Source organism: Callithrix jacchus, chromosome 9 (assembly GCF_049354715.1).
Source record: "Callithrix jacchus isolate 240 chromosome 9, calJac240_pri, whole genome shotgun sequence".
NCBI lineage: Eukaryota > Metazoa > Chordata > Mammalia > Primates > Cebidae > Callithrix > Callithrix jacchus.
In genome coordinates, this window is record NC_133510.1 from 133,757,434 (window position 1) to 133,780,061 (window position 22,628).

Sequence of the window (22,628 nt, forward strand, 5' to 3'; positions counted from 1 at the left end):
CGAAATGGGACCCTACTTTCAAGTATGTTCAACAAGCACAGATCAACCTGTTAGACTCTACCCAAAATATTTCATCACAGCTTCCCTCCCTCCCTATGCCCAAGAGCCCTTATTGAAATTTTCTTATAATTATTAAGGGTTGAATTGTGTCCTCACATCAAAATCCAAGTTGAAGCTTTAACCCCCAGAACCTCAGAATGTGATGTTCTTTGGAACTAGATCCACTGCAGATGTAGTAAGTTAGGAGGCAACCATGCTGCAGCTGGCGGGCCCCTGATTTAGTACCACTGCAGTCCCTACCAAAGGGGGACACTGGAGCACACAGACACAGATACAAAGAGAACGCCATGGGTAGATAAAGGCAGACGTCAGGGGGATGCTTCTACACGCCAAGGAACCCCAAAGATGGCCGGCAAACCACCAGAAGACAGGAGAGAGGCCAGAACAGGGGCTCCCTGTCAGCCCTTAGAAGTCAACCCTGCCAACACCTTGATCTCGGATGTGCAGCCTCCGGAACTGGAGGAGAATGAGCGCCTGTGGCTTCAGCCACACAGTCTGGGGGAGAACGAGCGCCTGTGGCTTCAGCCACACGGTCTGGGGGAGAACGAGCGCCTGTGGCTTCAGCCACACAGTCTGGGGGAGAACCAGTGCCTGTGGCTTCAGCCACACAGTCTGGGGGAGAACGAGCGCCTGTGGCTTCAGCCACACAGTCTGGGGGAGAATGAGCGCCTGTGGCTTCAGCCACACAGTCTGGGGGAGAACGAGCGCCTGTGGCTTCAGCCACACAGTCTGGGGGAGAACGAGTGCCTGTGGCTTCAGCCACACAGTCTATGGTATGTGTCATGGCAGCATTCACAAACAAACACACAGACACACTTATTTTCCCAAAGCCCAGCACACTGTATGTCTTCATTCATTTTCCTGATGTCTCAAACCGGGAGTTGAGGGAACGTATTTAGGAAAGCTGGCCCCAGGCCAATCTGGTTAAAAGCAGAGTATCAGATAGTTATTTGGGAACCTGACTGATAAGAGCAATTTACCCCAAACCCAGTTACCACCTTCTTCTTTGAGACAGAGTCTCGCTCTGTCAGCCAGGCTGGAGCACAGTGGCACGATCTCGACTCAGTGTAACCTCCATCTCCAGGCTCAAGCAATTCTCCTGCCTCAGCATCCCTAGCAAGCTGGCATTACAAACTCCCTCTTAATTGCAGGAGTTTGTAAGCCTTTTCCTCCTCGACTCAGAGAGCCCTGGGATGGGTCCTTCTTGCATTATCAGGCGTGATTTTTCTAGTGACTCACATACAGAACACGGATATGTTTCACTCCCGACTGACCATTAAACATATGTGGTCATTTGTGGTAGCTTTCAATGCATCTCAAACCCCATTTTTAAGCTACGGGATAAATATTCCCTAAACATAATAAAGGAGTTTCTGAACGCAGAGGCAGCGATCCTAGTAAGGCTTCACCCTGCTTTAGTTTTAACTCACGCAACTCTTCCGCTGCACGTATCTGTTAAACAGATCTTAGAATGAGATCTTTCATGCTCCAGAGTTTGAGAAGTCTTATATTTATCTGAATTTATCTTTTATTAATGATTTATTCTGATGGTTACTCACCAGCATGTTCACCATCAAAAATGTTAAAATATAGAAAAGTGCAGAAAAAGATGACAGGAAAAGTATCAAACTCTGCAAAAGTGACGGCGCCTTCGATCCAGGAAATACAGCAAAAGTGACGGCACCTTTGATCCAGGAAATACAGCAAAAGTGACGGTGCCTTCGATCCGGGAAATACAGCAAAAGTGATGGTACCTTCGATCCGGGAAATACAGCATAAAATCGGACACACAGGGAGAGGAGATATATCATCAATTTGTAAAGTTTGTTAAGTTTTAAGATAGATATTCATTACTCTTTTAGTACATTCCTTTTCTCATACTCAGCAAATGAATCATTTGTGTGTGATCTAAAACTGGATTGTATTAACTTACTTCAAAGCCACCCTCCATGAAACTTAGAATACTTTATTCACAAGGAACAAGAGTTCCATAAAATTCCTAATAGAGTGGAGTTTTATCTGCTAGAAATAGAAAAATCCATTTAAGTCAGCTTAATTGAAATGGAAAATGATGAGTTCACCTAACTGGAAGTCCTGGCATGGATCAGCCTTCAGGCATGACTCGATCCAGGGGCCCTACCTGGCAAGTGCCTGGCTTCTATTCTTTTCTGTATATCAACTTTGCTGTCAGGCTGGAATCATATGGGTTCAGCAGGACCAGTCATCTTTGCTTGACAGCAACCAAGGGAAGGAAGGGCAGACATACTTCCGGAAGCATCATATACATGAAAGAAAAAAGTTTTCTGGTAGCCACATATGAGCCTCTCCTTATCTCTCATTGGCCAGAGTTGGATCACACCCCCTACCCAGGACCAACCCCTCACAAGGGCTGGAGTTCTAAGACCCAAGGAGCTCAGCCTTGGCTATAACAGCCAGGGTCCTTGGAGAAGGGGTGGATACCTAAAAAAACAACTTCAGCTGAAGTTCTGTTTGGCAGGAATAAACGAAAAATGGATGGCAGCAAGCAACCAAGTGCCTTCTCAATTCTGTAAGAGTGGAGCTTGTCAGAATTCCACTGGGCATTTTCCAGAGTGAAGGGAATCTGAAAGGCAGAGGAAAATCACTGAGCTGGGAGTAACTCACTGTGCATTTAATACAATCTAAGCAGAAATCTCTGACAGCACAGCTCGGTATGACGGACGGCTGGCCATAGACAGCTTTCAACTTCACTGACCTCATCTTTCTTTCTGAGGACTAGACTAGAAGCTGAAAGCCCACTCGTGCTGCATAAAATGTATCTGCCAAAACACTGTTGTGCAGGGTTTGGGTCTAAATCTAAGAGGGCTGTTCAAAACGCATTTACAAATCTTGAGTGCAAGTGACACAGAAGGACCCACCCTGTCAATTTCGTATTTCCATCGCCCCTTAAACCAGCCTACATTTTTCTTCCACAAATAAATGAAAAACACGTTCCCATGCCCTGCCAAGCCTCATCCGGCGGCATCTCCAGCTGGAAGTCCAGCGATGAGCCTGAGATGAGAGGGCTAAATTGGTTCAGATGCAGAGTGGAAGAGCAGATCAAAGGGTTGCCTGAAGTCAGTGGGGCTGAGCTTCCAGATCAAAGGTTAATAGCGAAAGGTTTGGGATTCTTCTACAGTTATTAATTAAGCTGTTCAAAGGAATGGCACAGTCAGACCTCACAGGGAATCAAGTATGGAAATGGTGACTCGTAATGAGAGTACACTGGGAGCTTTCGTGTTTACCGCTCCTATCCTTTGAGAGGATAAACAGATATGCCCGACTGCAGCAGGGGCTTTATTTAAGTGCAATTATGTTTTCAGCGGTGCTTATTTAAACCTTGAGCCAGGTTGGCCATTTCAAGCCAACAGTCAAGTCATCCCGAATGGACACTGACCAGAGGTGAGGGCACAGGTGACCCCCACTCTCCTCTGTGTTACTGTAATACACTCGCCCCCTCCACAACCCAGCAGCTACAGCGATCCTCTTAACATTTTTAAAATGGAAGTCAGCTCGCATCGTTCTTCCATCTAAAACCCCGCAGTGCTTTTCCATTTCAATTATATAAAAGAGCCAAAGTCCTTCCTGGGCCTGCCGGATTCCACCTAGCCTGGCTCCCCGGCCTCCTCTGCAGCTGCGTTTCCCCTCACCCACTCCACCTCCACCACACCAGCCTCCCTGCTGCTCCTGCACAGCCGGGCGCTCGCAGCCCCAGGGCCTTTGCACCTCTGCCTCTCTTCTTCTTCTCCCAGGTACCCGTGGCTAACTGCCCCACCCTCCAGGTGTCTGGTCATATGCCATCTGAGGCCACCCTGACCACCTTTTAGAACTCTGCAAATGTCCCCTTCCTCCTTACTTTACTTCCTCAGTCTCCTCAGCACTGTGTTTTTTCCCCAAAGCATTTCTCACTTAAACGTGCCACAGCTTTTACTTTTTTCTAACACTTTAAAACTTGGGGTGAGATTCACATAACAACTATTTTAGAGTGAACATTGCACCAGCAACCATGGCACAACGAATGACCAAAAAGCACACGAAAAGACATTCGGCATCCTTAGCCATTAGGGAGATGCCAAGGAAATGGGTATATACATGGAATGGAATATTATTCAGCCTGAAAAAAGGAAGGCAGTTCCATCATTTGCAACAGCATGGACAGACTGCAAAGACATTATGCTAAGTGAAATAAGTCAGTCACAGAAGGACAAATCCTGTAACACTCCTTTTATATAAGGCCTCTAAACGGTGGGGGCTTAGCAGGGGGTGTGAGAGGGGGAGGTGGCAGTTGTGGTTCCATGGGTTTCAATCACTGATACACATGCTGCGTTAGCTCCAGCAATCTGCTTTGCAGCACTGAGCCTACAGTTAATAAGGTGCTATGCACTTAAAATTGTGTTGAGGCCAGGGGTGGTGGCTCACGCCCGTAATCCCAGCGCTTTGGGAGGCCGAGGCAGGTGAACTGCCTGAGGTCAGGAGTTCGAGAGCATCCTGGCCAACATGACAAAACCCTATCTCTACTAGAATTACAAAAAATTAGCTCGGTGTGGTGGCGGGCACCTGTAATCCCAGCTACTTGGGAGGCTGAGGCAGGGAGAATCATTAAACCGGGGAGGTGGAGGTTGCAGTGAGCTGAGACTGCACTCCAGACTGGGCAGCAGAGTGAAACTCCATCTCAAAAAAAAAAAAATGTGTTAAGAGGGTAGACTCAAGTGTTCTTACGACACACATGCAAAAGGACAAAGAAACAAGGAAACTTTTGGAGGTGAAGTGTGTGTTTATTACCTCGCTCATGGTAATAACACGAATGTATACATATGTCCAAGCTCAAACTGTATACATTCACTAGGTACCGTTTTCGATATCCAGTTATACCACCGTAAAGCAGCAGGGGGAGGAAATGTAAGTCAAAGCCCCAACGAAATGTCACTCCATGCCCTTTATGATACCTATAACTTTTTTAGGGGGAACTCACCCAAGCTGGAGTGCAGTGACGTGAGCTCGGCTCACTGCAGCCTTGACCTCCCAGGCACAGATGCCGACCACTTAAAATAACTATTTAAAAAGTGGAAAGTTAGAAATGTTGTCAAGGATGTGGAGAAATTGGAACTCAACCCTCGCTGGTAGGGATGTAAAACAGGAAGCAGTGTGGAGGATTTTAAACAGAGTCAGCTATGACCCGGCACTGGCACTCTTTAACTAGGTAGCATGCCGTTATCAGCCGTCTCTCCCCGCTGGATAATGAGTTCCATGAATCAAGGGCGTTGTTTTGTTTGATGCGGGATCCCAGCACCTACGGCAGTGCCTGGAAAAGGTCCGGGCTCAAACTATGTGTCACTTAAGTGGATACACATGTGGTTGCTTCCACATTTGCAGAAAAGAACCACGCCATCCCCCATCTTATCACTATTTCTCGGAGAACCATGGGCTCCCGTAACTCAGAGATTCCTGGTAGTACTCCATCCACAAAGCCTACCCTTTGTCCTCTCTCTTTTTTTTGAGACAGAGTTTCACTCTTGTTGCCCAGGCTGGAGTGCAATGGCACGATCTTGGCTAATCACAACCTCCACCTCTCGGGTTCAAGCGATTCTCCCGCCTCAGCCTCCTGAGAAGCTGGGATTACAGGCACGTGCCGTCACACCTGGCTAATTGTGTATTTTTAGTAGAGACAGGGTTTCTCCATGTTGATCAGGCTGGTCTTGATCTCCCGACCTCAGGTGATCTGCCCGCCTCAGCCTCCCAAAGTGTTGGTATTACAGGTATGAGACATCTTGCCTGGCTGTCCCCTCTTTTGAAAATGTTATAGCTCAATAACATGTATGGGGGCTGTCTCTGTAGATCCTTTAATTTATTACCATCACATTTGCTCACAGAGCAGCACAAAGGGTGAAGAGTGTTTGTTTTTCATAACACTGTTCATGAAATAAATAGAAAAACACTGTTCATGAAATAAATAGAAAGCATTTATTTCAGGGCTGTGGCCACACAGCGCTCCAATATTGCTGAGGATGGGAGAGGGAAGAACCAAGTCACTGCCATAGCTGATTGTCCTTAAAATAATATTGTTTCTACTCTCAAAAATGAATGGTGAGAATTTGAAAACCCATATTGGAGAGGATGCATTTTCTTCTTAGCAGGCTTGTCAAGTATCAGTTCCTGATGAGAACTTGTCATGAAATTCATCATTGACAAAGTGGGTCAAATCTGTAAACTGCCTGCCCAGGGTCAAAGGCCCTAATCTGCCAGCCCAGAGGCTGAATTCATGTCGCTCAGTCTGCACAGTATTTTTTTAATTTGTTGCCAGTTTACACACACAGACACACACACACTCTCTCACACACACTCACATACTCACACACACACGCTCTCATACAACAATCCTAGCTTCTAAAACATAGCAGGTGTTTGGGCGATTCTGGGCCCCAATTCCTGCAAGGCAGTAATAGAGAAAGCGGAGCTGCTGTTGCCCCTCTAGACAAGAGGTGTAGGATGGCTTGAAAAATATGTCCCCAAATTTTCCGATGCTCCTGTTTTCAAGGAGGTGGAGATTAACTTGATTATGGGCTAAACTTAGTGGCTTGCTTCTAACTCACAGAATAGGGAAGCAGTGATGTATCACTTCTGAGGTTATGAAAAACACTGTGGTCCCTCTCTCATGAGTTGTTCTAGAAGCAGCAAGCTATCATTTTATGAACAGCCTGTGGAGAGGCCCAGAAGCTGAGAGTCAAAGCCTCCAGCCAGTGACCAGCAAGGAACTGAGCCTGCCAGCAACTGTGCCAGACAGCTTGGAAGTGACTCATTCTCCAGCTTCAGCCGAGCCTCTGGACTCTGCAGCCCCAGCCGACAGCTTGACTGCACATCTCGTGAGAAGCTGGAGTCAGATCAGCCGGCCAAGCAACTTCTAGGATCCTGACCCTCAAAATCGGTGAGAAAACCAGAGTTTGTTCTTTTAAGAGGCTAAGTTTGGGGATAATTTGTTACACAGCACTTGATAACTGATACAACACAATAACAAATACAGTGCCATGCTGTTCCACGTCTCCTAGGGCTGCATCAGAGATGACCGCTCCAGCTGTTGGGTTTTTCAGCTCCTTCAAAGGGCAGAGGGTGGCTGTGCCTACAGCTTGGGAGGGCAGGGAGGACTTAAATGCACAGGAAAGAGGAGAGCGGGAAATGCTTTCAAAGGCAGAGACAGTCGGAAAGGAAAGCATAGCAAAGCTGAAAGAGGAGAAGAAGTCGGCATAAAGAGCTCTGACCAGACTAAACTCTGAGAAAGTCAAACAGAAAATGCAGCCAGGGAAAATTAACATTCTTTTTTTTTTTTTTGAGACGGAGTTTCGCTCTTGTTACCCAGGCTGGAGTGCAATGGCGCGATCTAGGCTCACTGCAACCTCCGCGCCCTGGGTTCAGGCAATTCTCCTGCCTCAGCCTCCTGAGTAGCTGGGATTACAGGCACGCACCACCATGCCCAGCTAATTTTTTGTATATTTTTTAGTAGAGACGGGGTTTCACCATGTTGACCAGGATGGTCTCGATATCTTGACCTTGTGATCCATCCGCCTCGGCCTCCCAAAGTGCTGGGATTACAGGCTTGAGCCACCGCACCCGGCCAGAAAATTAACATTCTTTATAAGCAAGGGGAGCTTTTGAGATATCCAGGCAGGTGAAATTTTTATAAGTATTCACGTAATCATTATTTGTGGATTCAGAAGAAACAACAGCGGATTAAAGACACAGAATATTTTTGCAGACCCCAGCTTTTCACGTCGTCTGCTACCTGGCGTACGCATCATGGGAAGGCAGCGTCACCTGTCCCACCACAAACTGATTCACAGAAAGGCTGATGCTTATCAGTTTGCATATGCTCTTATAAGCGCGAGTTCGTGACATACCGTGTTAGGACTGCACTCATGTGTGCTCTGAAGTACTTTCCAGGCTGGGGGATGCCTTGTCTCCTCTGGAACCCACCTTCCTATCCTTCGCTCTGACTGAAGGGACACTAGAGGGAGACAGAAGCAAGGAGAGAGAGGAGGGAGGTTCTCTGAGGGTCTTTGTCCCTTGTCCCCACATAACTGGGCACTGGCACGTCCCTGGGAAGAGGCAGCAGGTTCTTACTTGCCATTTTCCCACATTCGAAGGCTCAGCATCACATACCCCCATGGGCACAGTAGCCACAGTGGCCGGCGCCCCCTCAGAGTCTGGACCCCTCCACCCTGCCTCTAAGTCATAATCATCCCACCCCATCCCCCCATCCTCCAGCCTCACTCGGGAAGTCACTCAGCATTACCTTCTTGCTTTTTCGGGTCTCCAATACCCAACCTGCAGTTCTTCATAGGGAATTCTCTCCGTGGGAATAATTAGCATGGGCTCTGCCCCCCTACGCTGCCCCGCCTGGTGCACCTGTGCCTCTGGGCGCACCTTGGCCCATCTGACCTATGCCTCGGAGCCATCCCACGAACATCACATGCCATGCACTGAGGGAAAAAAAGGGCTGTGGACCCAGAACCATTATATCTCATCTCTCCTCCAAAAGATGTCCTGCTGACCGGAAATCTGTCATCAGGGTGTCTCTCCATTGTCAGCAACAAAAACCACCTTTGGCTGTCTTAAGATAAATGTAAATTTACAGGGAGGAGGCAGGGTTTCTTGTAACTTCTAAAGTAAAGCCCAACCAACCAAGCCTGCAAGAGGGGAGACCCAGGACATCTCAGGGGACTCAGCACAGCAGGGGCAGGACAGGGCGGGGTGGGGGTGTTGAGAACCTCCTCTCCTGCAGCTGCTTCTCTCTCAGGTGCTTCAGCTCCCCGAACACCCAGCTTCTCTGCCTCCTGTTCTAAACAGTAAGTTCCCAGGAATCCAGATCAAACATTCTGATTGGATCAGTGGCAGCCCTGCCTAAGTCAGCTCCTGCACGTGGACAGAGTTCCCTGGTGTCCACACAGACCCCAGGGCCAGTCCCAGCGAGCTGTGAGCAGACATTCAGCCCTTGATCCTAGCTTCTAATTCCAGATTGACAATGACGTGCTCCCCTCTGGGAAATCCAGAAGCAACAGGGAGACGTGCTCTGCTGCTCCGGAGACTCCAGTGGCAAGGACAGTCTCTGCCAGAAGAACAGCCCCTTTGCCAACTTGATCTGTGCGCTTCCTTCCAAGTGCTCAGAGCGAAATGCTTTGCTTTGAGACATCTGTTGAAAACACTTCGAGTTTTCTCGAATCCCACAGTCATGTCTCTTATGTAAACGATTTGGTACACACTATTTTGCAAACTCTTTTTTCCAGCCAGCTCCTGTGAGGTGGGCAGAATTATCTGAGTGCCAACAGGGCATCTGCTGAGTAGGAAAGCTCTGTCTGGATCCCAGGGCACATCCAATGGAAAAAACCCAAATTTTTAGAGTGGATTTCTAAAATGTCATGTGCCTTCCTCACACAGCCGTTGCAACTCTCAGAGCTGTGTGTTAGTGATGGGACACCCATCTGACATCTACTGCCTTGGAGATCCGCCCCATTCCCAAGAAGCTGGGCCAGACAGGACATCCCCATGGACTGTATGATTCTCTTCAGTTCCGTGTATAAAACCTTACTCACGCAGGATCACGTGAAGCAGACGGGGAGTACCTACTTCACAGTCCACACGCTGCTAGTCCAGGATGCTCCAGCTCCCTGGGCCCTGGGACAGCCTCATCTGGCTCTAAGTGAACCACCTGTAATCCCGCCACTTTAGGAGGTTGAGGCAGGCAGAACATGAGGTCAGGAGTTCAAGACCAGCCTGGCCAACATGGTGAAATCCAGTCTCTACTAAAAATATAAAAATTAGCCAGGTGTGGTGGCACATGCCTGTAATCCCAGCTACTCAGGAGGCTGCGACACGAGAATCACTTCAAACAGGGAGGCAGAGGCTGCAGTGAGCTGAGATTGCACTACTGCACTCCAGCCTGGGTGACACAGTGAGACTCCATCTCAAAAAAAAAAGTGTACAGCACCCCCCTCTTCTCTGTTGCTCCCGCGCTCACCATGCAAGACGCGTGTTCCCGCTTCACTTTCCACCATGACTGAACGTTTCCTGAGGCCTCCCCAGCCATGCTTCCTCCACAGCCTGCAGAACCTTGAGCCCGTTAAAGCTGTTTTCTTTATAAACTACCCAGTCTCAGGCATTTCTTTACAGCAATAAGTGTATGGGCCGATACAACGTGACACGGCCAATTCTTTGCATTTAAAAGGCATCTACTGAATGGTTTATATAAATAATGAACTCACTGGAGTGAGTTTGCTCAGAAGTACTTCGCTCTGCACAAACTCATTTCACAGCCTCCTTTAGGAGGAAAGAATGCCACGTGTGTAGGAAACTCACACACGTCCATTATTTCCCAAATACCAAAGGGCAGCCTGGGTCTGCTCGACAGAAAGGAGAAAGCAGACTCTCTTTTCTGTCTCTGTGATTTATTAAAACCTGGAATTTTAGGCCCGGTATGGTGACTCATGCCTGTAATCCCAGCACTTTAGGAGGCCGGGGCAGGAGGATCACTTGAGCCCAGGAGTTTGAGACCAGCCTGGGCAACATAGTAAAGGCCCATTTCCACAAAAATTACAAAAAAATTAGGTATGGTGGCTTGTATCCGTGGGCCCAGCTACTTGGGAGGCTGAGGTGGGAGGACTGATTGAGCCTGGCAGGCAGAGGTTGCAGTACGCTGAGATCACGCCATTGCACTCCAGCCTGGGCAACAGAGTGAGCCTCTGTCTCAAAAAGACAGACAAACACAACACAACAAAAAACCCTGAAGCGTTAAGCTCTTCATGGAATAAACGTCAGAAAGGAAGAAAACATTGATACGTCAGCACCTGAAGAACAGCATAAAACAAGCAGCGACAGAAGGTGACGGGAAGAGGCAAAGCCCCGGAATTAGACAGACCTGGACTAGACCACCTGCTCGACACGTGCTCTGTGCAGCCATGGAGGCGCCGTCTAGACTGCCCGCTCCCCGCACCGCCCTCTGTGGAGCAGTGACGCCAGCAGTCCCCACCACACACAGTCACACAAGACTCTAACCCAGTGAGAACAGTGTTTATCATAACATCAGGTCCCTTCTTACGCACTGTCACCAACGTGATGATTACCGGGAATAACCGACAAAGGTCACAGAATCAAAATAGCCACAGCAATTAAAGCACCAGAGTGGCCAGGTGCGATCCTTACGCAGGTGGGAAAGGAGAAATCCATTCAGCAAGTGCTTGTGGAGGGCCTGGTATGCTTTGGGGGATGTCGCCGGTGCTGGGAACGCAGAGGGGGAAGAGACAGACCGAGGCCCTGCCCTCACAGAGCCTGGGACCAAAGTGATGGTGGGAACCCAGAAAAAACGCCACACAAAAGGAAATGTAATGCAGTCACCTTTTTGGCACTTGAGGGAAGGGGCAGGATAAAAGGCTGAGTTCCAGAAGGAGGAGGAGGTGGGGGGGTTTAAGGGCTCTGCCTCATAAAGGGAGGAGCACCGGGGGGTTAGAGATGGGGGAGAGACGTAGCTCAGCCAGAGGAGGGGAAGCGGGAGGCCGCTAAGGTTAACAGCCACGCAGAGGTCCCCGCACGGGAACGACCCTGCCGATCCTAGGAACTGCAACGCCCGATGCTAGAGACACCGGATGATTCGTGGTTTTTGAACTCGTGTTCCCTGCCACACACAGGCCTCAGCTACAGTGTCTGCTACTGCCACCCACAGTGACCTTTTTATGGGAGGTTTGGGGGATGGTGGCAGAGTCTTGATCTGTCACCCAGGCTGGAGTGCAGTGGTGCAGTCTCAGCTCACTGCAACCTCGGCCTCCTGGGTTTAAGCGATTCTCCTGCCTCGGCCTCCAGAGCAGCTGGAATCACCGGCACATGCCACAATGGCCGGCTAATTTTTTTTTTTTAATAGAGATGGGGTTTCACCCTGTGGTCCAAGCTGGTCTCGAAAACCACAGTAACCTTATAATGCTCAGTTGGCACCACCTGCATGCTCTAGACCCTCCTGTGCTGTCCTACCCACTTGGGACAAAACAGGAACCTCACTGTGGCCTCCATGGCCATTTGTATCTGGCTCCCATGGCCTCTCAGACCCACCATCTGCTGTGTCCCCTTCGCTCACTCTGCTGCCCCACATTTGCCTCTCTGTGGACCCTCAGAAACCCAGGGAGCCCATCTTGGGGCCGTACACGCTGTCCCTTCCCACCTGGACACCCCAGAGCACCGTCCGCCCTGAGCACCGTCCGCCCTGAGCACCGTCCTCCCTGAGCACCGTCTGCCCTGAGCACCGTCCTCCCTGAGCACCGTCCGCCCTGAGCACCGTCCTCCCTGAGCACCGTCCGCCCTGAGCACCATCCGCAGCTGCACTCAGATGATCAGCCTGTCCCGGCTCCCTCAGTCACCTCCAGCCCTTCGCTGCTCCTGCACAGCTATACCCGTGCCAGCCGTGGGCATCGGTGTATCTAGAGTTTGTCTCACACGTGCTCCTGAGAGCAGACCCTTCAGTTCCCCACTGGCACATGCTCCTGAGAGCAGACGCTTCAGTCCCCCACTCTGCCCCAGTGCATGAAAGAGTATAGCCGGGAGTCATGAGAGGCCGAGGGATGAAGGAAACTTAGCACCAGTGACAGGGACAAAGCAGCCAATGTGGACTGGCCAGGGAGACAAAGTCCCCAGCCCCTGGAGAACCCACAGAAGTTTTAGGAGGAGGGGCTGCCCACTGCACACAGCACTGAGGTCCCAGCTACTTGGTCACGTCAGCAGAGGAGGCCTTTGAAGACCCAGGTGCTCCTGAGTCACAAATGCACTTGCAGTAACCCCAGACATGGAGTCACCCCTCAACCAACATTCATAAGAAACACATCGATTTTCCTTCTTCCCGGCTCGCATCGGTGTTGGGCATAGAAGGGTCCTTGCTGTGGACACTCGGCTCCCCGGGCCTGATGGCGGACTCATCCTTTATGAGGCAGCTGGAGCCGACCAGGTTTTCCATCCCTTTCCCCCGTGTGCAGCTTTCATTCAGCTGCGTGCACTTGCTGGATGATTCTAGAAAGTTGACAGGGGCAGGGATGTGACAGCGATTTCCACAGCATGATGTGTGCTTAGAAAAAGCCCAGCCACAAACCAGACATAGAGATGCAAACAGAAGGTGGCAGCTTATGCTCAGTGGAGTTAGTGAATCCAGAGGCTGCACGGGGCCCCACATGGCTTCTCGGTGAAGAAGGGGCAGAGCTCTGGGGAACACTGGCACGCAGCCAGCACGTGTGCAGCAGGATGGCCCACGCATGCTGTCACCACAGGCTGGGGCCAGAGGGACGCGCCAACCAACTTAGGGGACAGGCAGAGCCAGGCGGGAGCTGGGGTAGGAGCAGGGTCAGGAGGGCTGTGGGAGCTGTGAGGAGGGACCCAGATTCCACCGCAGGGCGTCCTTCCCCGGGGGGAAAGAGCTGCCACGGCAGCTGCCAGTGAACCAAGCCTTCTTCCCACAGCCACGCTGGCTGCAGCCAAGCAGATTGAGTTCAAATGCCCAGAGCCTGCCCCAACATGTGGTCAGACCACAAGCAGACACGCAGCCTCTGAGAAATGAGTGAGGCAACACTGCAGGCACCCTAAAGCAATGGCTTCGGCAGAAGGAGGGATAGAGGTATTTATTCTATACACGTATATTCTATGTGTGTGTTTATTACATACTTCACATGTATATATATTTTATATGTTTATATATTGTAAATAACATAAAGTAAAAGACTTGCAGCATAGAGATGATGGTGGCCAAAATTACTGTTGGATTGCAGTAGGATCAGAGGTAAATAGTTAATGTTCTTGATTGTTGGTATGATACTTTTAAAGACAGCTAAGTGTTTGCACGTGTGCATGTGTGTGCATGTGTGCGAGTGCATGTGGGTGTCGGTGTGCATGTGTGTGCATGCGTGAGTGCGTGTGGGTGTGTGGGTGTGAGCATGTGTGTGTGCGTGCATGTGGGTGTATGGGTGTGGGTGCGTGTGCATGTGTGTGCGTGTGTGAGTGCATGACTGCATTTGTGCATGTGGGTGCATACGTGCTTCCTGGAGACCTAGATGTGCTGAGAAAATTAACTGCATAAATGTGTCAGCCATTCTCTGATCTGGGTCTGACTAGACATGGGCGATGGGTCTGAACAGAGGCTTTGAAGTCTGGAGAGGTGAGCCTAGGACAGGGCAGGGTGGGCCGGCCCCCACCCGGGGGGCTGATGGCTAGGTCTGCTCCCCAGTGACAGGGTCTGGTCCCCAAGGATGTGGGGCACAGGGTGGGGCAGGAGGGTGCAAGTAGAGAAACGCAGGGAGCCAGGTCAGCATGGCACAGCCAGGCGGCCACACTTTGGGATGTGTGTCATTTTCACAGCTCTCCGGGCGGATCTGGGCTACAGCATGGCTGTCATGCAGAAATCCCCTCCCCTGCACGTCCCCCGCCATGCTCCCTCCAGCTCACTTCCCAGCCTCCACCCACATCTCTGCAGGCACGCGTGGAATTCAGAAGTGAAGAACGGAAATAATTGCCAATTCTGATGGGAAGGAAAATGGCAAGCAGAGAACCAAGCAGCCAGGTCTGTCTCCCTGAGTGGGTTTCCACATGGAGGGATCATCACCATGCTAAGGGATGACACGCGGTGAGGTCAACCTTAATTTCCCTCCTTCAGAGAGATTTACAGTGAAACATAACTAGCAAACAAGGAAATCTAAATGAGAAATTATCAAACAGATCAAAATAAGACCTTGTCATAAACACCACTTTGTTTCTAGGTGGAGATAGATAAATGCAAAAGGCAGCATTTTGAAAAACAGCAGCAGGTGTCCTGTGTGTGGAGGAGGCAGTGACATTCACAGCCCACGTGTTCATCATGGAGGGGGACACCCCACATGGTGAGACACCTCCTTCCCTAGGAACTCAGACACAAGGGGAAAAGCTCCTCTTCCCCAGTCAGCCTAAGAAAATCCCCACCAGAGTCCAATTCTCAACTCATTCTATTGCCAACAACATAAGAGAACTCTGGGGCAAGTTATTTCCTTTTAAAGAATCTGTGATTGCCATCGTTTTCGTTTTTTATATACAGTTTCCAGCATGTCCGAGAGACAGAGACGCACCCTGAACCCAGGAGACCGCAGGCAGGTCGGCAGCTTCCCCTTTCTGGTCTGAGGTCTCACAAACCACAGCATCCGTAGCACATCAAATTCAGACTGCTGGGAGCACAGGAAGACTGAACACTGGCCCCCAGCTTTTCTCCAGGATGCCAGAGAGGGCACTGGAAGCCCTAAGCAGCTCACTGCCCACCCTGGAGCTCATACCCCCTCTGCCACCGCCTCCCTGTGCACAAGCTCCTTGGGCTCTGTGGCCATCACCCACTGCCTGCCAAGCCTGGTTCACGCCATCCACTTACAGGGTAGACAACTTCCTGGACCCTTTCATTAGCTGGGCCCATTCAGCCAGTTCTCACCCATGAGCTGTGAGCAGAAGGCCTGAGTGCTGATGCCCTGTGCCGAGTCCTCCAGAGTCACACCCCACCCCCGCCCCCAGCAGTGGCCTGCGATGCTCATAGTCCCAGAGCTGCTGGGGTCCCTGAGGGACAACAACGAGCAGAAGTCCCCAGCAACCCAGACGGACATGCTGCTGAAGCAAGAAACACATTTCAGAGGCTGGGGGCTGCTTGCTGCTATGGCGTGAGCTAAGCTCTCCTCCCCTCCCACCCTTCCAAGCAATACTCATGTGACATGTCCACCAAAGTAAAGCCAAGTCCCCGTCGGTGAATATGTTTTTCTACCGTCACCAGCAACGCTACAGTGTATGTACTGACGCATGATAACTATGTGACCCGTTCCTCAGTGCCTGCACCTGTGCGGCCCTGTTCTAGTCCCTAAGGATCCAGAAATGCGGGAAACAGACAAAGCTTTTCCTCCTTGTGGAGGGAGAGGTCACAGATGGATACAGGCTGCTGAGTAGTGATAAGCACTGTAAACACACAGCACTGTGAGGGGGATGGAGGATGACGGAGAAAGGTGGTCAGCAAGGGACGGTCAGCAAGGGACGGTCAGCAAGGGGCGGTCGGCAGGGGGCGGTCAGCAGGGGGTGGTCAGCAGGGGGCGGTCAGCAGGGGGCGGTCAGCAGGGGTTGGTCAGCAGGGGGCGGTCGGCAGGGGGCTGTCAGCAGGGGACGGTCAGCAGGGGACGGTCAGCAGGGGGCTGTCAGCAGGGGGCGGTCAGCAGGGGGCGGTCAGCAGGGGGCGGTCAGCAGGGGTTGGTCAGCAGGGGGTGGTCAGCAGGGGGCGGTCAGCAGGGGGCGGTCAGCAGGGGTTGGTCAGCAGGGGGCGGTCGGCAGGGGGCTGTCAGCAGGGGACGGTCAGCAGGGGACGGTCAGCAGGGGGCTGTCAGCAGGGGGCGGTCAGCAGGGGACGGTCAGCAGGGGACGGTCAGCAGGGGGCTGTCAGCAGGGGGCGGTCAGCAGCAGGGGTTGGTCAGCAGGGGGCGGTCGGCAGGGGGCTGTCAGCAGGGGGCGGTCAGCAGGGGGTGGTCAGCAGGGGTTGGTCAGCAGGGGGCGGTCAGCAGGGGGCTGTCAGCAGGGGGCTGTCAGCAGGGGACGGTCAGCAGCAGGGGTTGGTCAGCAGGGGGCGGTCGGCAGGGGGCTGTCAGCAGGGGACGGTCAGCAGCAGGGGTTGGTCAGCAGGGGGCGGTCGGCAGGGGGCTGTCAGCAGGGGGCGGTCAGCAGGGGGTGGTCAGCAGGGGTTGGTCAGCAGGGGGCGGTCAGCAGGGGGCTGTCAGCAGGGGGCTGTCAGCAGGGGGTGGTCAGCAGGGGGCTGTCAGCAGGGGACGGTCAGCAGGGGGCTGTCAGCAGGGGACGGTCAGCAGGGGGCTGTCAGCAGGGGGTGGTCAGCAGGGGGCGGTCAGCAGGGGACGGTCAGCAGGGGACGGTCAGCAGCAGGGGTTGGTCAGCAGGGGGCGGTCGGCAGGGGACGGTCAGCAGGGGGCGGTCAGCAGGGGGCGGTCAGCAGGGGGCTGTCAGCAGGGGGCTGTCAGCAGGGGGCGGTCAGCAGCAGGGGTTGGTCAGCAGGGGGCGGTCGGCAGGGGGCTGTCAGCAGGGGACGGTCAGCAGCAGGGGTTGGTCAGCAGGGGGCGGTCGGCAGGGGGCTGTCAGCAGGGGACGGTCAGCAGCAGGGGTTGGTCAGCAGGGGGCGGTCGGCAGGGGGCTGTCAGCAGGGGACGGTCAGCAGCAGGGGTTGGTCAGCAGGGGGCGGTCGGCAGGGGGCTGTCAGCAGGGGGCTGTCAGCAGGGGACGGTCAGCAGGGGGCTGTCAGCAGGGGGCGGTCAGCAGCAGGGGTTGGTCAGCAGGGGGCGGTCGGCAGGGGGCTGTCAGCAGGGGGTGGTCAGCAGGGGGCGGTTGGCAGGGGGCGGTTGGCAGGGGACGGTCAGCAGCAGGGGACGGTCAGCAGCAGGGGGCTGTCAGCAGGGGACGGTCAGCAGGGGGCGGTTGGCAGGGGACGGTCAGCAGCAGGGGACGGTCAGCAGCAGGGGGCTGTCAGCAGGGGGCGGTCAGCAGCAGGGGTTGGTCGGCAGGGGGCTGTCAGCAGGGGGCGGTCAGCAGAGGCTGCCTGCAGGTGGCTGCACTGGAACTGCGCACATGGGCTCACAGGAAGGTCTCCCGAGTCGTGTTTGCTGAAGCCATCTGGTAACTTGAAAATAATCATGGTGGAAATATTTACACCGTGGGAACGGGCAAACTGCAAACCAAAGCGTTCTGGGCTTTTTCTTGACTCCCTCAGAAAGCTGGTTAACACTGCACCCCCGGATATTTGAATTGAGAGCAGATAAGAATGAGAGGCAAGCCCAGTGGCTCTCGGCAGTGAGGAGGAGCACGGTGGACAGAAGAAACTGCCTGTGTGGAGACACCGCAGTGGGGATCGTGTGATAAGCAGGGAGGCCGGTGTGGGGACTGATAGGCAAAGGGGCTGTGGACAGGTGAGGGGAAGAGGGGGCTGCAGATTCGACCTTGTAGACCACGGTAGGAACACTGCTTTGGATCCTGAGCAGAAGACATCTTTTTGACCTTTCTATATCTTTTAACGTATATGTCAAAACCACAGACCCAAAGCAAAAACTAAGAACGGGGACCAAAGGAAGGTAGAGTTTTATGACCAGAAACATAAGCATTTCCTTATAAGAGCAAGGGCCCCATGTGCTTTGAGAGTCACTGTGAGCTGTGCTTCTAGACCCTGTGCACAGCGGCCTCAGAGCCCTAAACACGCTACCCATGGGCAGCCGGCAGGTGTCCAGCGGCATGCCGGCAACTGAGCTGCGCGGGTGAGGATCTCCTCCCACTGGAAGCAGAAGGCCCCTGCGTGTGTACTTGCTCATACCCAGGACCAAAGTAATCACCCAGAAAAGAGAATCAAGCCAAACTGTTTGGTCCTCCCAGCCAAGTGGCTGGTAAACCCGCGCCTCCCTGGGTCTGGAAAACGGAGAGACGGGGATGAAGCATGAGCTGGCAGGGCAAGGAGGACTGCGGGGAGTCCTTAGCACAAGCTGCTGGCAGCAGTGAGGAGGAGCCCCACTGAGAGCCGAGAGGCATATGTGCGCACCACATGCCACAAACACAAGCATCAAGCCCTAAATGAATCACACCAGGATAGAGATTGCAACATGGCGTGTTTCCATCACGTCTCCAGGCACAGTGCCTGGTAGCAAAGATCTTCATGTAGAAAGAGACTGACACTGTGGAAGGAGTCAGGGGGTAGAACAGGAACCTTTGGACAGAGATGGGAACAAAGAGAAGTGAAGAGGGTGGCCAAGACCTTTATGGAGCAGACAGAATGTCCCAACACCAGCCTGAGTTTTGCAAGGTTAGGATGGGTTGCATCGCAGGATTTCTCCTTTCTTGCCTGGTAGGATGACCCGCCCCTTTCTCCACTGGCGCTGTGGCTCCAAGAGTAGGCCAGAGGCTCAGGTTCAAATCCAGTTCCCTCTAATCACCGTGTGACCTTGGACAATTCCTCGAGCTCTCCGCACCTCTCTTCTCAGCTGTCAAACAGGGGTGGTGATGGTGCCTGACTTACAGAACAGCTATGGTGACAGGTTTATTAAAAATCATATGTGGCTCACTGGGTGGAAAGTGGCTCCTAAAAAATGCTAGCTATAGTTTTAACTGCCACTGTATTCATCCCTCCTCACACTGCTTTAAAGACACCACCCGAGTCTGGGCAATTTTTAAAGAAAGGAGGTTTAATGGACTCTGTGAGAAATAGAAAAGTTCCTCTTCAAAGTTTCCTCTCTTGGTAAAGAATAGTAACTGTTAGGAATGACAGCCTCTTTTAAAGACTAACTTTCTTCAAAGCCTTCTTACTAGCAGCTCTTTGTTCAGCCCTGTCCTATGCAGCTGTTAGACATGCTCACAGGCACATAGTACATTCTATGTCCTTGTACTTTAACCAAGATATCTGTGCTGGACGTGCTCACAGGCACATTCCAGCTTGCAGCCTGTGTCCCTTCCTTATTTGGACTTCCTGTTTGTTCTCCATTGCTTTTACCTGTTTAGAAAAGTTTTAAGTTGTTAGCCAATCGAGTTTTAGTTTAGGTTGTGAGTTCTGGCTCCAACCAATAGAGATTTGACACAGCAGTAAGGACGACCCCAAATGCATAAAAGATAAATACGTCTGCTTTTCCTTTGTTCATTGTATTCTCATAGCAAGATGGCTAATGGGAGCACACTTTCTGCAGAAAGTAAAATTGCCTTGGTGAGAGATCCTTTGTCTCAGTACTGATTTTTCTTTGCAGCACAGAGCATCTGTTTCCAACAGACTCACAGTTCCACAAGGCTGGGGAGGCCTCAGAAAACTTACAATCACAGCAGAAGCTCAAGAGGAAGCAAGGAACATCTTCCAAGGCGGCAGGAGGGAGCACGAGCACAGAGGGAAAACCGCTGTGTTTAAAACCATCAGATCTCGTGAGAACAGCATGGGGGAAACTGCCCAATAATCCAATCACCCCCAACTGGTCCCTCTCACCACACATGGGATCACAGTTCAAGATGAGATTTGGGTGGGGACATGGAGCCAAACCCTGTCAGCCACTTTCCTGCTATTATCATTACATTGTTATTGTCAATATTACTGTCACCACAATCAAAAATGCCTTTATGGCGCACTCAACAGGAAGCCGACACCCTCCATCTTATTTGAAATTCAGGCCCTCCCCACCTACCAACCCTCAGAAACAACGTTAAACATCCCTTTAAAAAATGGTGATCACGTGAAACAGTAATTATATAGGCAGCGTAACCTATGTGGTGTATCGGTAACTATGAGCCGACTAGCTACAGTAATTATATAGGTAGCATAACCTATGTGGTGTATTGGTAACTATGAGCCGACTAGCTACAGTAATTATATAGGCAATGTAACCTATGTGGTATATGGGTAACTATAAGCCGACTAGCTACCGTAATTATATAGGCAGCATAACCTATGTGGTGTATTGGTAACTATAAGCCGACTAGCTACAGTAATTATATAGGCAACGTAACCTATGTGGTGTATCAGTAACTATGAGCCGACTAGCTACAGTAATTATATAGGTAGCATAACCTATGTGGTGTATTGGTAACTATAAGCCGACTAGCTACAGTAATTATATAGGCAATGTAACCTATGTGGTGTATCAGTAACTATAAGCCGACTAGCTACCGTAATTATATAGGTAGCATAACCTATGTGGTGTATTGGTAACTATGAGCCGACTAGCTACAGTAATTATATAGGCAGCATAACCTATGTGGTGTATCAGTAACTATGAGCCGACTAGCTACAGTAATTATATAGGTAGCATAACCTATGTGGTGTATTGGTAACTATGAGCCGACTAGCTACAGTAATTATATAGGCAGCATAACCTATGTGGTGTATCAGTAACTATGAGCCGACTAGCTACAGTAATTATATAGGTAGCATAACCTATGTGGTGTATCGGTAACTATGAGCCGACTAGCTACAGTAATTATATAGGCAGCATAACCTATGTGGTATATGGGTAACTATAAGCCGACTAGCTACAGTAATTATATAGGTAGCGTAACCTATGTGGTGTATTGGTAACTATGAGCCGACTAGCTACAGTAATTATATAGGCAGCATAACCTATGTGGTGTATTGGTAACTATAAGCCGACTAGCTACAGTAATTATATAGGCAGCATAACCTATGTGGTATATGGGTAACTATAAGCCGACTAGCTACAGTAATTATATAGGCAGCATAACCTATGTGGTGTATCGGTAACTATGAGCCAACTAGCTACAGTAATTATATAGGCAACATAACCTATGTGGTGTATCTGTAAGTATGAGCCGACTAGCTACCGTAATTATATAGGTAGCGTAACCTATGTGGTATATGGGTAACTATAAGCTGACTAGCTACTGTAATTATATAGGCAACGTAACCTATGTGGTGTATTGGTAACTATGAGCCGACTACCTACCGTAATTATATAGGTAGCGTAACCTATGTGTTGTATCGGTAACTATAAGCCGACTAGCTTGATAGTGGTGATCATTTCACAGAGTATACACGCATCAAACATCCTGCCCTACATCTTATATAGCTGTGGTTTTTACTTGTCAATTATACCTCAACAAAGCTGGGGGGGCGAATATCTTCTCTGAAAGGCAAATGTCAGCTGGATGCTTTCACATTAAGCCATTATCTCAGCAGCACACTGTGGCGAATTATTTGCAGGATTCAGAATTCCAGGAAAATAAAGGTAGCACAGGCTTGGGAGCTGATGAGTAGGCCTGGGTTAGGGCCAGAGCTGGGGCAGAAGCTCAGAGGATTCCAACCACTTGCTTCTGAGCCTTCCTGTTCTCTGCCTTCACTGGCCTTGGGTCCACCCAATGCCTCCTGCCCCCCGTCTCCAGATGCATCTTTCTCAAGCGTCACTCTGGATGGTTGCTGCTCTGCACAAGAATCCAGTATGGCTCCCGGCTTCCAGCACTACAAAGTACAGACCTGCCTGACATCCAAGACCTCCCGCAGCTCTGCCCCGCCTCACCTGTCCAACCTCACCTTGACCTGCCTCTCCAGCCAGGCACAGCCTGTTCTTAGGCCCCAGCTGTACACACCTGTGTTCTGTTTCTTGATCATTAGAAACTCCCTCCAGCCTTGGGGCCTTTGCACTGCGGGCCCCTCTGCCCGAACAGACTTCCTTTGGATCTTCACGGTGGCTCATGCCTTGGCATTCTGCTCACAAATGCCCCCTTCTCAGAGAGACCCTCACTACCCAGCGACCAACTCCCTTGCTCTGCTCCCCCACTACCCTTAGCTGTGCCTTCCAATGCACGCCTCACTCTGAAGTCACAGGCCCAGGGGTCCTCGCCTGGGGCCCTAGGGCGGAACATATGTGGGATTTTCAGAATGGCTTGGATTTATAAGATTCGCACCAGACATATCTCATGCTCCCAGAAGCATCTGACACCGTCTTTCATTATTAAGTATATTCATAGTTCTGCTGTGAAATATGTAAATACAAATCAAGTGGGATTTAAAAAGA

At 51.1% G+C, this 22,628-nt stretch overlaps 1 protein-coding gene across 47 annotated transcripts in view; it reads right to left on the bottom strand.

Moving 5' to 3' along the window:
* The window catches only part of RIMBP2 (RIMS binding protein 2), a 352,269-nt gene that overhangs the window by 190,333 nt on the left and 139,308 nt on the right, over positions 1–22,628 (bottom strand). For 9 of the 47 annotated variants that reach the window (XM_078337750.1, XM_078337760.1, XM_078337733.1 and 6 more), the window contains one exon: positions 7,968–8,074. The exons of the other annotated variants lie outside the window; for them this stretch is intronic. The gene's annotated coding sequence lies outside the window, so the exon portion shown is untranslated. The remainder of the gene's footprint in view (positions 1–7,967; positions 8,075–22,628) is intronic. 47 annotated transcript variants of the gene reach the window in all.